This window comes from Saccopteryx leptura, chromosome 2, assembly GCF_036850995.1.
Source record: "Saccopteryx leptura isolate mSacLep1 chromosome 2, mSacLep1_pri_phased_curated, whole genome shotgun sequence".
In the NCBI taxonomy this organism is placed as follows: Eukaryota; Metazoa; Chordata; class Mammalia; order Chiroptera; family Emballonuridae; genus Saccopteryx; species Saccopteryx leptura.
The window spans coordinates 82,309,232-82,325,320 of record NC_089504.1 but is presented as its reverse complement, the minus strand read 5'-3'; the positions used below and the strand labels follow the sequence as shown (position 1 = coordinate 82,325,320).

The 16,089-nt window shown below is 37.2% G+C and overlaps 1 pseudogene; it reads right to left on the bottom strand.

The window, feature by feature from the left end:
* Positions 1–1,776: 1,776 nt before the first annotated feature.
* LOC136393047 (ADP/ATP translocase 2 pseudogene) lies at positions 1,777–2,661 on the bottom strand (annotated as a pseudogene).
* Positions 2,662–16,089: the final 13,428 nt, after the last annotated feature.

Here is a 16,089-nt window from a genome sequence, read left to right as displayed (position 1 = left end):
CTGTAAAATTAATCTTTTTTAAATTTAGTATTTATTTTCATCAAAACAATTCATGTATGTTTGGAGGCAAATCTTACCATCATAAGGCATATAACAAAAAACAATAGTCATCTGTTTGGGATGGTGTAGAGGTGAAGTCAAAATATTTGTTGTTATACAGTAAGGATGAGAGAAAAGTCTATATCTAGAATAACTTCCAGTTTAGGGGGAGGGACCTGTAAAACCAGGTGGGTGGCAGACCCATCATCTAGGCTGGAGAAGACTAGAGCAGGACTTCCAGTAGAGGGGAAAGCAAAGAATCAAGAGTTCATTTGGATCTAGAAATTTAAACAGCAAAAGTAAAGATGCTAGGTAGACAATTTAATATACAGTCTGGAGGTCAAGGGCACAGGTCATGGGGAAAGCTGATTTGGAGATCCTAGCATGTAAATGTCAAATATTTTATATTTAAATGATAGCAAGTTAGGAGAAGTGAACTAAAAAACTGATGCTGAAGCTCTTCAACATATGGAGCTCAGACTGAGGAAGAGTAGCCCGGAAAAGTCACTGAGAAGCCGTGGCTGGTAAGACTGGCAAAGAGCCAAGAGGGTGTGGTGACTGCAGTAAACAGTGGTTCAAGGAAGAGGACAGAGTCTGCTATGTACACACAGCTCAGTATTCACAATATAAACCCAGCCAGCCTTCATTTCCCTCCCTCTATCTTAAATGGACCACGTGCTTTTGTTCTCATTATTCTCATATACTGCAATGCCTCCTTACCTGACAAAATCCTGTCTATCCTTCATGACTCCACAAGAATGCCATCACCATAGCAATGCATTTCTTGACTCCACTAATGAAATATGCTCTTCTTCCATAATATCCTATTGTCCATTGTATACTATATTTTATTCTGCTTTGTGCTATAAGTATACGTATTCTCTTTTTGTTAAGGCAAAATGTATCCTCAGGGCCCAAGACTTCCCCCTCTGAATGCTTCCTCAGCCAGTAGTGATGAACTGTACTTAACCTTTAAATTAACCAAACAGGAACCTGCTCCCAATAGAGGCAGGAGGCAAAACACAGAAGGAGCCCGTTACCAATAGAGGCAGGAACCAAAACAGACCTGTTACCAATGGAGGAAAGAACCTAAACAGAAGAATACCACAGGCCTGGACCAGAGGCCTGGTAACCAGCATCAACAGAAACTGCCAGAAGGAAGGAGAAGAGAATAAAACTAACCCTCTTACCCTGCCCAGCTCTGACTTTCTTATTAGACTCGGCCCACCTGCACCCAAGTGTTTGCAATAAATCCTCTTTTCCACACTTTGACCTCTGCATGGTTGATGCAACTCCTGCCAGGTCCCAGACTCTCACTCTTCATCCTTCATGTATCCCAGTTGGATTGTAGTACAGGCCCCCAACCACTCCTAATGTAGCAGAGTCTTTGGCATGTACTAGGTGTCCAATAAAGATTTTCAATGGATCAAACTCCAAAATATAGAACTCAAGCCTAGAACTCTACAAAGGACAATCTCATATATATATATTTCAGATATTTTTTACTTCTTCAAATTTGTTGTTAACCAGGAGTGACTGAAATAAAAATATAATTGAGTCCCATCATCAACACGGAAATGGCTTTAAGAGAAAACTGGTCATATGAATATTATTGCTTCCCACAAATAGCTGCCACTGATAAACATGACAGCCAACAGTCTCAAGAAAGCTCAAGTTATGTAACATAATACAACAGGCCTGTTTGTGGGGTCAGAGGAGGGAAGACTAGGAAATAATTTATGTGAACTTCTTTATTTTGTCATACAAGACAAGCACAAAAGCACCACCCATGCCTCTGAGAACACTGGGCCATGCACCCTTGAAAAAAGCTTTGCCTTCTTCATCACAAGTAATCTTCCTTCAGCAGTCAAGTGTGCCTGTCTGTGTACATTATATCAGTTCCTTTGCACCCTGACTACATCATTATGAGGCAATGAATAGTGTCAAATGGATAGAAATCAACCACAGTGACAAACTGTGCAATCATCCAGCTGATGAAGATATGAGTATTCTTAGGATCTGGAAGCATCCCCTTGGCAGTATCATAGAAACCAAAGTAGGCAACTAGATGATAATACCCTGCACAGACACATTAAAGCGTTGTTACAGGCCCTTAATCCCATTGAATTTGTGGATTTTAACCAGTTAACAAGGCCTTTGAATTGCTTTTCAGCTCCAGCTTTGCCCACATCAGCTGCTAGACAGGTACAGACAAAGTCAAGAGGGTACACAAAACACAACAAGGTGGCCCCAGTGGCACAACCTGATGCCAGGTACCCTGAAAAATAGCGCCAAAATTGCATTCTCTTGTTCACACCACCCAGGAAGATCTGCTTATATTTATCTTTGAAGAAAAAGTTGAGAGCCTGGGAGGGGATATATCTGATGACGTTGGTCAGGTTACCATACCAGAAGGACAGGACTCCCCTGCTCCTTGGGGATATGAACCACACAGTCTATAATGCCCTCGTATTGCTTATCTGCAGTGATATGCTTGCTAGCATGCTGCACCTCCAGCAGCAGCTTGACCCACTCAATGGGCACTATTGCTGTCTTGGCAATGGCCACAGCCATCCCACCTGCCGGCAAGTCCTTGGCAAAGGACGCAGTGGCATCTGTCATGGTGAAAGAAAGAAGAAACAGGTGACTGAGGAAGTGGGCAAGTAATGGGCTGGGACTCTGGGACTTTCAGTACAATCTCTTTTTATCATGTTAGATTTCTGTTTGCCACCATGTGTATCATCTGTGCCCAGGAATTATTCATACACTTTCCTGAATATATCTTGAGCTAATGGCTATTTTTAAAAACCTTTTAGATTCATCTTTCCCCCAGATGTCAGGTACAAAAATAACAAGTTGCAAAATTCCTATGGATGAAATATCCTTTGTGATCCCAGAACTTCACACTGAAGAGCTAAAAAGACTGCACTAACGCAAGCCTCAGTTAGAAGTCAGGCAATTTTTTTTTCAGTGTTCTTGTTTCAACTGTCACCACGTACTTGCATTCTCTTATTGTGGAAGAGAAATATGGAAGAAAGAAGTCATCTGGAAGGTAACTGTGGCTAAAAGTTGTAGAAAGAGTACAGGAAAACAGGTTAGAATCAGAGTCAAAACTTTATGAACCAAATAGAATTTCTACAGGCCTAATAATTAATAAGAATTATTTGTCAAGCTGCTTTGTGCAATATGCTATAAAATGGCTGGGGCTTATGGTGAGGGTGTTAATATTCATAATTTTCTTTATTCCCTCTTCTGTTTTTCACTATGTTGTATCACAGTTGTCTACCAAAGCTAATCATTCTTTCATGGTCAATGGCAATTCAGAAAATCAGTTCCTCAAACTTTTGCTAAAACAATTTAGACCTTTATAGATATTTGTAAATAGATAAATAGCCTAGTGATTAAGGATACACATTCTTTTCAGTTTCATATTCCAGCTCTACAACATGTTAACTGTATTATCATCCGAAGTGTTTGTTTTATGTTTATTCCTGCTTCCTCCACTTTCAGATCCACGTATTCAGAATTAGAAAACTTTGAGAGTGCAAGGTGATGACTATTGCAAATACCCAGTCATAGAATATATAACCTTTCTTTGCAACCAAATTTTCTCACAACACTAAAAAGCCTAGTAACCTCTTTTTCTTCATGGTGGCACCAGTTCAACCACGGTCTGGAAGGTGTTGATTTCACTAAGTACAATCAGAACAAAAAAGCAGCATGAGGAAAAATGACAGTGTGGGGCTTTGTGGTCTATAGATTTAGTTGCTCATACCAGACCTGGAAGGGAGAACCCCCAAAAGATTAGTGACTTCATTTTGAGTTGCAGAGTTGAATTCAGATTAACAAAGCATTTGCCAACAAAGGAGATGGGAGAAGGGCAGTATTCACTTACTCTGGGCTGAATAAACAAATGTGGTATTTGTGGGCTGACGAATGTCCTGGGATAAACCAGGCAGTCAGCCAAATTCTAGGAGTTTTGATGAAAAGACAGCAGGCCCACACTTTTCTTCATGGAAAGTACTCCGTGGGAGTATTGATGTCCACAAGGACGGCCTGGGCCTTCAACTTGCCTTAAAGGTTCATCCATAGTCAGCCATGGGGAATTCTCAATGCTTCTGTAATTAAAAACCTAGATTAAGTGATAGAAGTTGAATCCCTTCTTGGGAAGTGTTAAATATACCATTCATCTCCTTTTAGAAATGTGTTATCACTGTTCCTTTTTAAATATCAATACTACATTACCCTGAAAAGATATAGTTAGGCCACTAAAATGTAACTCAGGTTCTATCTTTCTATTTATTCATGCATTTTATTCATTAAGTGTTTTCTATATGCTGAAGGCACCATGTAAGGTTCTATGGATAAAACAGTGACAGGTCAGACACAGACTATTCCCTTGGGAAGTCCCCAGACTAGCCTTACAACTTCAAAAGCACTAGAAGAATCAATTTCATTATTTTACTTTTGATTAAAATTAGAGAAAAATATTAAGATTTGCAATTCTTTTTAGTGGGAGAGGCCATAGCCTTTCTATTAAGGTCACAATATAAGTATGTAATAAGTCAGAAATAAGACTAAGGGGTTTCCCTATATCTGGCCAGCAGGGTCCCCCACCATGGTGTGATGACCATAGTTAACACTTAACTCTAGACTGACATAAATTTTATAACAAACTTCAACTAGTGTAATGCCAAGGACTAAGTTTCATAGGTTCTTGACTAACTCAAGAAAAACTTCCCTGCAGGGGAAAAAGCTGATGCAGTCTTCTTTAGATCTGTAAGGCTAGTTTATCTGCCCAGATCAGAAATGTGTATGATGTATGCAGGCTAAAAACAAAGTCCCTGGGTGATTCAATGTGAATATAATATAAACCAGAGGTAAAAGGATCACTGTAATAATTGACATAAAAGGAGCATTTTATGGGTCTCCTCAAAAATATCTAGCCTTTCCTGAAATTTAGGGTCTTCTTAAGTGGTATTTACCTACATTAGAGCTTTCATATTCCCCATATGAAGACCTAATCTTCATGATTTATTTATCCTGCAGAATCCCAGTAGGAGGCTGCCAAACTGCAAATAAGAGAATTAGTTTTAAAAGGCATTAATATGTAACTGTCTTTAGAAAGAAACTCAGGTAGATTAGCAGAGATTTTAAGAAAGCTCTTTCACAAATAACTGGCAAGGAATCCGGAGCTGATGAAGTCTTCAGATCAATACCAAGTTTAACATATTTAGGTTAGTCTTATAAACATAATTCTTTAGGAATAAAGGTATTACAGGATCAAGGTTGGGAAAGACAGCATAACTCCTGCTTAATCACTATGAAAAGTGGAGGGAGAGCTGAAAGAGAAAAGTATAAACAAATCAAAAATAGGGAAAACGAGCGAGTTTGGGCTTAGAAAATAAGGAGAGAAAACCTGAGCCTGGGATGACAAGCAGGAAGCAGCAGTCACCCACATACACTCTACTTGGCCAGCAGCTCACTGTGTGCTGTAAAGGAACAAGATGAAGTGCTCAGCCCACAAACCAGAGGAAGGCCTGCACAGGAAGTGGAGCAGAAGACAGAGTTCTATGGACTTCGGGACAGGATGAAGGCAGTCCATGTGAGGTTCAAGAAAACCAAGGAGGCAATCCAAACATCAGAATGTTTCCTGTGTCATTAACTCAGGACCACAACCTGATTTCAAACACGATGGAGCCACAGATGAAAAATGCTGTGCAAACTTGGACCATTTTTAAAATCCTGTCTGTGCTGTTTGCTTGTCAGAGATGATCAGAACCCTCTGAGCACCTCTCAGGGCACACAAACTGAATCCCACTGAGTTGAGCGATTTGATGGGCAGGGTTAGATTTCCTTGCAAAAGTAGATGAGCAGCTTGACTTGACAAGTAGCATGAAGTAGCAAAAAAGAGCTTTCCTAGACAGTGCCAGAGAATTAGGTGCCAAAAGCCTGAGGTGGTTAGTAGAAAATGGTTACCACCTCTGACTACAGCCTGCCTCTTTATTGCCAGAAAGCAGCCACAGCAGAATCCAGCCAAAGCAATCATTGATCCCTTAGGAAGCATTCACTGTGCACCTAGAGCTCTTGCTAACATCCCTGCCATTTGCAAAGTGGCTAGACAGGGCAGTGAGTGATTCTCATCGTCAATTAAGGAGAAATCACCCAACAGGGCTTTAACTTTTAACTGGATTTCAGCCATGCTGTTTCTTGATTACCTCTCAGCTGGGATTTGGCAGCCAGGTTCTATTGCGCTTCACCTCCACGATCATCAGAGCAGTGCGAAGCAAGAAAAACTGGAAAGGGGTCAGGATGCCCAGCTCTATCCTTATCAGCTGCAAGACCTTGGGCCCAACCAAGTTGCTTTTCCCTTTTCCTTTAATCATAAAATAAGATACTATAAAACCTACTTTACAGGTTTATAGTCATAGGAGAGAACAGATGAGCAAAATGTCATAGAAGTATATTCACATATACATACTTAAGTGTGTGTATGTATATATACATACAAATATATGTATGTATACATACAACAAATATACATACAACTTTTTTAATGTTTTTCAATTGTATAAAAGTGAGGTATAGATTTGACAAGTACCTGGGTAAGTTAAGTTATATGGATAATCTGGGCATTTTAGAACAAAAATTTCTCCCTTGATTTCAGGGGAAAGTACAGTTGTCTAAATGTTCAGACCTTTTTTTTTTTCTCTAAGTTATCATGATGGAATCTACACAGATTGACTTTCATGACTGCTGGGAGGCCAAAGACAAATGTTTTGCAGAAAAAATAATAGCTACTGATTAATAAATGTTTCTGTATGCTGGCCAATCTAAGACGTACTTTACAGATATTATTTCATTTCCAGTTCATTACAGTCTGTGAAGTGTGAATTATTTAACAACATTATACATTATGCCTAAGTTGATGAACAAATTTATTGTTTGAACTGATACTCAAACTCAGGTCTATCTGACTTCAGGGCCCTTGATCTTAATCAGAGCCACTTTAATTCTGTGAAGGAAACCGTGTTCCTTTTTTGCCCCTATTTGAGGCTTTAGCATTTTGTTTTGCTATTGAAAGTTGGCCCATGTGCTCTGCTTGGTCTGAGGCCCAGCCCCCGTTGGCCTCTCTTGTAAGAGCAGGTGATTACTGGATGGTGTCAGAGAGGGAGTGGTGTGAGAGAAGGGTTCTAAAAGGAGAAGACAAAGAAGCTTCATGACTTAGGCACCTATCGGACGTAGTTGTGAATGCTGCACTTCTTGGGTAAGTGCAACAGAGGTTTGTGTACAGAACAGGAAGGAGATTTCCTATCTTCTCTAGCCATTCCCTTTAGACTTAACCTATCTTTCCAACGTAGCAATGAGCTCTTCAGGAATTTTATTCAGTTAGGATTAATATCTAAACGTTGTTTCCTCAACTGTTTTTTTTTTGGGGGGGGGGAGTTAAAATCATTACAAATAGCTATTCTAGTTTTGTCCTAGAAAGCAGAACTGACTCAGAAATGTTTCTAATATGCTTCATCATAAAGTTTGAAGTCCAGAAAAGACACAGAGCATATTAGCCTAGTTATTAGAAGTTATTTAGAAACACCAACTTGGAAAAGTTTAAACAATAGCATTTTAGAAGTATGAGTAATAATAATAGCTAAATAGCTGGCATCCTTACAGAATGCAAAGCATAGTGCTACACCTCTTATATACAGTGTGTCCGTAAAGTCATGGTGCACTTTTGACTGGTCACAGGAAAGCAACAAAAGACAATAGAAATGTGAAATCTACACCAAATAAAAGGAAAACTCTCCCAGTTTTATACCTATTCAGTGCAGTTTGATGTGGGCTCACGCACAGATTTTCTAGGGCTCCTTAGGTAGCTATCCTATAGCCTCTACAGACTCATCACTGACTGATGGCCTACCAGAACGGGGTTTCTCCACCAAACTGCCGGTTTCCTTCAACTGCTTATCCCACTGAGTAATGTTATTCCTATGTGGTGGCGCTTCGTTATAAATGCGCCGATATTCACATTGCACTTTGGTCACAGATTCGAATTTATCGAGCCACAGAACACACTGAACTTTCCTCTGTATCGTCCACATCTCGACTGGCATGCCGTGAGCTGCTCTGCTGTATACACGGTATTACGTCATCATCTGTGCATGTGCACATGCTGCCACTCATCCTACAGAAACTGGGAGGGTTTTCCTTTTACTTGGTGCAGATTTCACATTTCTATCGTCTTTTGTTGCTTTCCTATGACCGGTCAAAAGTGCACCATGACTTTACGGACACACTGTAGATTATTTCATTTGAATCTTGCCATATTCCAATAAGGTGTGATTCCCATTTTTAATTAAGAATACTAGGCTTGTCATCAATAGTTCTCATTGTCAAAATGGCCACCAAAATGACAAAGGAAGGTGGAGTTGGGGCAAGAGTAATGGAATATTTTTATATATCCTCCCTCCAACCTCTCCAGTTTTCTAGTGTTCTCTCAAATATCTTATTCCATCATCGGTGGTGGTTAAGAAATCTATTCATTTGTTCTACTGCTTCCCTAACATGGATGCTAACTCAGTATACTTCATGAAATTTCCCGAACAAAAAAGAGTGAAACCTTAAAATAGGCCACTAAAGACATTTAACTTAAAAGGATCTGGGAGTGAACTATGACTCCAAAAAAAGGGTATACACAAATTATGAAATTGATTGTGAAACCTAAAAATCCAATGGAGAACTCTAACTCACAGACTAACCCCAGACTCTTCATGCAATTCAATAGAAATCAGTCCACTGGAGTTGTGCAAAAGAGAGGGAGAAAGAAAGAGTTTTTGAGAAACACAGGATAGGAAGTTAGGCCAATTTGATTAAGAGCTTTGGTTGGTATGTGCCTTTGCCCAACTTTCTCCCTCCCACAGCTGAGAGATTTCATATCATCACCAATCTTAGAGGCACATGACTTCCTGGAGCAATGGAGTTAGTACAAAAAGACATTTACAGGGTGACAGTGACAAGGCAGTGGTTGATGAAATCCAGCTCTAAAATATACCCAGTTCCTGAGGGTTTCCAACTTAATGTTTTCTCATCCAATATCTAACCACAGAAAAGCTGAATTTCAAAATCTCCTTAAAGGGAAAATATTTAGGAGGAAGTTATATAGTAGGTCCTTGTTTCTATTTTTTGTTGCTAATTAGTCATGTTTTGCAATATGTTTTCTTTAATAGAGACAGTGCAAATCAGAAAATGATACAAGAAATTTTGTACAATATGAACTTGAGCTATAAGAACCATTACTAATTATCAATACATTAAACTTGAGCTATAAGAATCATTAATAATTATCAATACATTTTACAATTTTTAATGCAATTTAGTGTTTTAAACTGTTCTGCTCATTTTATACTTTTTGCTTGATTAAGCTGTCACAAATGCTAAGTTCTTCAGCTCCCTTATTCCTGGAAGCATGGAGCTGCAACAGTGGTGAACAGGTGTCTCTTCAATGCCCAAGTCAAAAAACCTCAGAAATAACTGCTGCTTTCTCATCAGTTCACCACCACCCAGACCTTCCCTCTAAAACTTGTGAGGGTGAAATACTTCTATCAGCACATCAGTGGATGCAAAGAGTCAGTGTTTCTTTTATACATAGTTGCTGCAACATCACATACATCACTCTAGGGTTTGTGAAAAACTGTTGGGCACAGAAAGAAATAAGGAAAATAGAAGAAAAGGGAAGAGAGGGAAAAAATGAGAAGGGGAGGAGAGGAGAGCTTAGGCAGACAGGAGATGAAAAGACTTTTTCTATTAGCAACAAGAGATTGTCTGTTTTACATGAATTAAATCTTTATTATAACTCTGGAGGTAATTTGGATCACCATCATTTTTCAGAAAAAGAAAGTGCAAGTCAAAGAAGACTATGATACTAAAAAAATGTCAACCCCAGGATTTGATCCCAGGTCTCTGTGATTTTAAAAATACCCATTCTCTTTTAATGTATCTCAGAACCTATCTTTCCAAGAGAATGCTCCTTTGATTTGTGCTTTCAATTCTCTAAGTACAGATAATATACATTTGGTGGCAAGAAGACAGAAGTCTTTTCATTGATCTCTATAATTGACATAGAGTGAGGTTTATTCTCATCAAAAGAGAGTCTAAATAAGAGGTATTAGTTAATTCTGTGATTTGGCTATGACCCAGACACAGAATATATTTCCTACTCCCCATTCCTAGATCCTTCATCACCTTGAACTGTATGTGGTGGAGAAATACATTGAATGTGGCATTCCTCTACTCAGTAAATAGAATCTGATTGTTGTACCTTTCAATATTATCACAGATGCCTAGTGTAATCCTGTGCACCTGATCCTCTCTTGAAGCAGCAATCTTGCTTTTTTCCTCTCTTGAAGCAACAATCTATTTACCGACTCAAATCTTTATGACAACTTTAGCAGTTCCTTGAGAGGCAGGCAGACAGTCCAGTGGTTAAGGACATGTGCTTTATACTTCTCTGAATTCAAATCCAGCCTTCAGCATTGATGACGCCATGGAAGGGCAAATTATTTCACTTCTCTGAGTTTTTTGTGATTTCTCAATCTCTAAAATGGGGATAATAATATCTCATAGAATTGTTATTAAAATTAAAGAAAATGATATGCATAAAGTTCCTAGCATGGTGCCTAAGACATAATGAGAAGCAGTACATTTTTCTTGAACTATTGCTCAGGTCTAGGTCAATAAACTGTCATAGTACTTTGAGGTAGCTCTAAGGTCTAGGGAATCATTCTGATTGCTTCCATTTGCTACAGGGGAATTTGTCTGGAGGAAAATAAGCCATTCAAATAATCTGAGAGCTTTCAAGTTGTCTCAAAATTTTTCTCTATGTTCTAGGAAAAATTACAGCCTATTAAATATTTAGTATTTAATATAGTCAATGAATTCATTTTAAGTCCAATTTGTGACACTGCAGTGTAGTATTGTATTTTTTTTACTTTTATTAATTTATTGACAGCCAGAGAGAGAGGAAGGGGGAGAGAGAGAAAGAGAAACATCATTTTTTTTGTTCCACTTATTTATGCTTTTATTGGTTAATTCTAGTATGTGCCCCGATCAGGATCAAACCTGCAACTTTGACATATGGAGATGATGTTCTAACCAACTGAGCTATCCAGCCAGGTAGCATTGTATTATTGTGTGTATATATAAAATATTGTTTAATGAGAGTACATGATGATTTATGAGGATTTTAAAGAGTTTGGACCACAATTTTGAGCAATTTAATCATGATAGAATTTTATAGGGTTATACTTTCCCTTTTGCAGCATATTGCTAAATCTGTAGGTTTCATTAACACCAAGATCTTGGTGAAAAATAAAACCTCCAAGCTGACCAGGGGTGGCACAGTGAATATAGCATTGACCCAGAAAGCTGAGGTCACTAAATCGAAGCCCAAGGTCACAAACTTAAGCACAGAATCACTAGCTAGACCCCAAGGTCGCCTGCTCAGCTTGAGACCGAGGTCACAGGTTTGATTGCCAGTCAAGCCACATATGAGAAGCAGTCAATTCACAACTAAGTGGAGCAATGAATTGATGCTTCTCCATCTCTCTCCCATCCTCTCTCTCTCTCTCAAATAAATGATAGATAGATAGATAGATAGATAGATAGATAGATAGATAGATAGATAGATAGATAGATAGATAGATGGATCACCTCTAAGGATAACTGCTGTAGATTTCAAATGATTTACTTTTTGACCTGCATTGAGACCAATAGCAGAAACAACCTGTCTATTTTACTACTCTCTCCATTAAAACCACCTCCAGTACTCAACCTATTCCCCTGACCTAGTCCACTTAAGAATTAACATTTGGTCTGACAAGGAGATGGTGCAGTGGATAGAGCGTTGGACTGGGATGTGGAGGACCCGGGTTCGAGACCCCAAGGTCGCTGGCTTGAGCAAGGGGTTACTCAGTCTGCTGTACCCCCTGGTGAAGGCACATATGAGAAAGCAATCAGTGAACAACTAAGGTGTCACAACGAAAAACTGATGATTGATTCTTTTCATCTCTCTCCGTTCCTGTCTGCTGTCTGTCCCTATCTATCCCTCTCTCTGACTCTCTCTCTGTCTCTGTAAAAAATAATAATAACATTTAGGAAAAAATGACAAATTAATGAAGCAAAGTTATTTGCACATTTGCTGAGATAGTACTGTAAATTGCCATTAATAAAAAATACCTGTGACAAAAAGCAAGCTATAGAAATTATAGTGATGACTCTGATGAGACTATCAGAGGTTCAAATCCCACTTTTACCACTAATGAGCAGAGTGGAATTGAATGAATTAACCTAAGCCTCATTTTCTATATCTACAAAATCAAAATGGATTTAAAACAGTTACTACTTCATTAAATTAGATTAGATATTGTTAGATAGTGTTAAATGTTTAATATGTAAATCAACATACAGTAGCTGCTTTAAGCTAGAATACAACTCATTTTCACCTTATAATTCTACTTATATTTCCCTTTCCCCTTTTTAAAAAACTACAAATTTGTCCTTTTCACTCTTAATCCTACCATATTATTTGTTTTTGTACAACCTCCTTAAATTCCTTTTTAAGAAAAAAAATACAATAAATAATATGTTTTCATTTTTTTCTTCAAAGAAAAATTTTCTCAAATGAACATGGAGCCTGTGAAATGAATGTGAAGAGTCATTTGGCACTTTTCTAACTTAAATACAGGGAAGTGTTCTCAGGAGAGCATGAGGAGGGTTATGTGAGGATCCTAATGAATTCTATTCTGGCCCCTTTTGCTTTCAAACTTCTTTCCCAGGCAAAAGAAAAAATGCAAGTTAAACATTTCTACTCTAACTGATTCAATTGACAGAAGAAGTCCAGATACCAAAAGTAATTAAAAACAAAAACAAAAAACTAGTGCAGAAAAGGCACAGGAAGGAAACCAAGACTGGAGAAAAATCAAGGCCCTGGACACTTTTTTTTCTTTTTCTTTTTCTTTTTCTTTTTCTTTTTCTTTTTCTTTTTCTTTTTCTTTCTTTCTTTCTTTCTTTCCTTTTTTTTTTTTTTTTTTTTTTTTACAGAAACAGAGAGAGGGACAGACAGGGACAGGCAGACAGGAAGGGAAAGAGATGAGAAGCATCAATTCTTCATTGTGGCACCTTAGTTATTCATTGATTGCTTTCTCATATGCACCTTCATCAGGGGGCTACCGTTGAGCAATTGACACCTTGCTCAAGCCAGTGACCTTGGGCTTCAAGCCATCAACCTTTGGGCTCAAGCCAGGGACCTCGGGGCTTCAAACCTGGGTCCTCTGCATCCCAGTATGATTCACTATCCTCTGCACCACCACCTTGTCAGGCAAGGCCCTGGACACTTCTTAAAGTATACTTTACATCAATAAGTGTTAAGAATCAAAACAAATTTTTACTGAATTACTGTACTATATAATTTAGTTACCTATAATGACAAAAAAATTCACATCAACCCACCACACAAAACATTCATGTTCAAATATGCTAATAGACCCACAGCTGCACTTTAATTGAACTACTGTGAAAAATAATCAGAGAGTCAGTTTTACACAAATATATACATATGCCCCCACTCATAAAATTGTGTATATTAATTATGTGCAGTTTTTTTTGTATGCCACTTATATTTCAACAAAGCTAGGGGAAAATAATTTGAGTAATTGATTAATTATATGAAACAACTAGTATGTCTTAATATATTTTTAATTATCTTACAGTTTTTAGATAATTAGTTCCATAATAATTGCTAAAGATAGATTCATTATTTCTTACAGTTCCCACCATTTTGTAAATGTCCAATGAAAATATTTTATTAACACAGTTTATACACATTTAAATTTTTTAATCTTTCTTGTTTTGACAATTCTAAAATATATTGCCTATCCACAAAAGTATATCTGAAATACACTGTCTTTAACATCTTTATAGGAAGATAAATAATGGAATGATATTTAATTATCTAGAAAGTTCATGTCAAAGAAGAATTAAAAGGAAGTTTATGGGTTATATCATACCATTTAAGTAGACTAAAAATGATTATTCAGCAGCAACTAAGTACAAGGCATTCTGCTAAAAATTCAGAATGAGAAACAAATAAAGCATAGTTTTTTTTTTACTTAGAGTTCACCAAATATTGAAAGCAAAATTCAGGTACATAATTAAAAACAATTATGTCATAAATTTAATAATGGGCATACCAATTATGGAAACACAGAAAAAAATTTTCCTAATTATTGCAGCATTTAACTTTTTTTTTTTCTGTAAATTGAGGGAGTTATCTTAGGTATCTTAGGACTCTTCAAAGTCTAACATTTTGTTTATTTAAAATGTTTATCTAATATATATTTATTTAAAAAATTATTTCACCTTTCATCTGACTGGTAGTAGTGCAGTGGATGGAGCTTCAACCTGGGGTGCTAAGTCCCAGGTTCAAAATCCTGAGGTTACTGGCTTGAGTGCAGGCTCATCTGGCTTGAGCATGGGATCACTGACTTGAGCATGAAATCATTGACATGATCCCAAGGTCACTGGCTTGATCAAGGGGTTGCTAGCTCAGCTGAAGCCCCCCAGTCAAGGCATGTATGAAAAGCAATCAATGAACAACTTTTAAAAAGTGCTGAAACTATGAGTTAATCCTTCTCATCTCCCTTTCTTTCTCTCTCTCTCCCTCAAAAAAAATTATTTCACCTTTTTTTTTTTGGAAAAGAGCTAGAAGACTTTTTGCCTTTAATAAGTTAGGTACTTGTGCTAGAGAATGAAAGGGCTTTGAACAAATGCCTTAGTTCAATAGGAGAAGATATTTTCACTGATTAGCAACTGAGGAAGCAAAAAAACATTGACTAAAATAAAGTTTTAATCTAATTTCTTCTGCTTGATCTGGCATTCCTAGCATAGGTGTGATTGACACTAACATTCTTTGACTAACAACAAATATATTTGATTAAAAAGTTTTTTAATCTGTCAGTGTCATACTCCAATTTTTATAAAATGATCAGGTGTGAAATCTTAGCTAACTAAAAAAAAAGAATAAATACTAAAACAACATGTGTTAGTTACAGCTGCCCTGGGCAAAATAAAGTTTCACTTTCTATGCTCCCTCTTTCCTGCTTTCTGCCTCATATTTGTGTGATATGCATGCCTGAGAAAGTTGTGAAGATTAAATATGATAACTAACACATGTAAAGTTTTCAACAAATAATAGCTTTTCTTACCATTGCTATGATTATCATTATTTGTGCATTTTTTTCTGTCATTCCTCACTCTCAAAAGTGGGTCCCACATGTAAAGCTTTCCAAAGTATAATGATATGTGTAGTACTGAGAGCACTTGAGAATAACTAGGGATGTAGACAGAAAAAAATATTTAATTTAGTAGACATATATTTATACTAAAATATAAAAAGTCTACGACTAGCACATCACCTAGTGACTTACCAGATATCATTACTAAACAGTTAACTAAGTTAAAAATAATAATATATTTACAGAAGGACGATAGTACAGGTGGTATGTAAATACAGCAAAAGTTATAAAGCTGGTCCATGACAATTAAAATTTGAGAAAAAAATAAAGCATAAGCAATTGCTTTCATAATCTAAGGAGTGAGGAAGTAGTGTCACATTTTGAAAGGGGCAAATTTCATACTTACTTGATTATAAATTCCTTCAGGAAAAACTCAGTCTTTATCTAGGTCAGTATATTAATATGTGCTCAACAACTAAATACTGCATAATTTGAAGATAATTGAAACAGTACCTGTGTGTAAAGGTCTTCAGTCAGAACATTCACCTTATCAGGTAGTACTTAGTGGGTGAAAATAATCTTGCAAAGACTGTAAATATGAAAAAGCTACAAACTATAATACATACTTTATTTTATTCAATGCCAATAATTTCTCACCATAATAAAAAAACTATGAATTTGAGACAATCTTTACCAGTATTTAAAATGCATGGATTCAAAAAAACTTTCAAATTGTTAGTGTATGTGAGAAAAACTTTTAGCC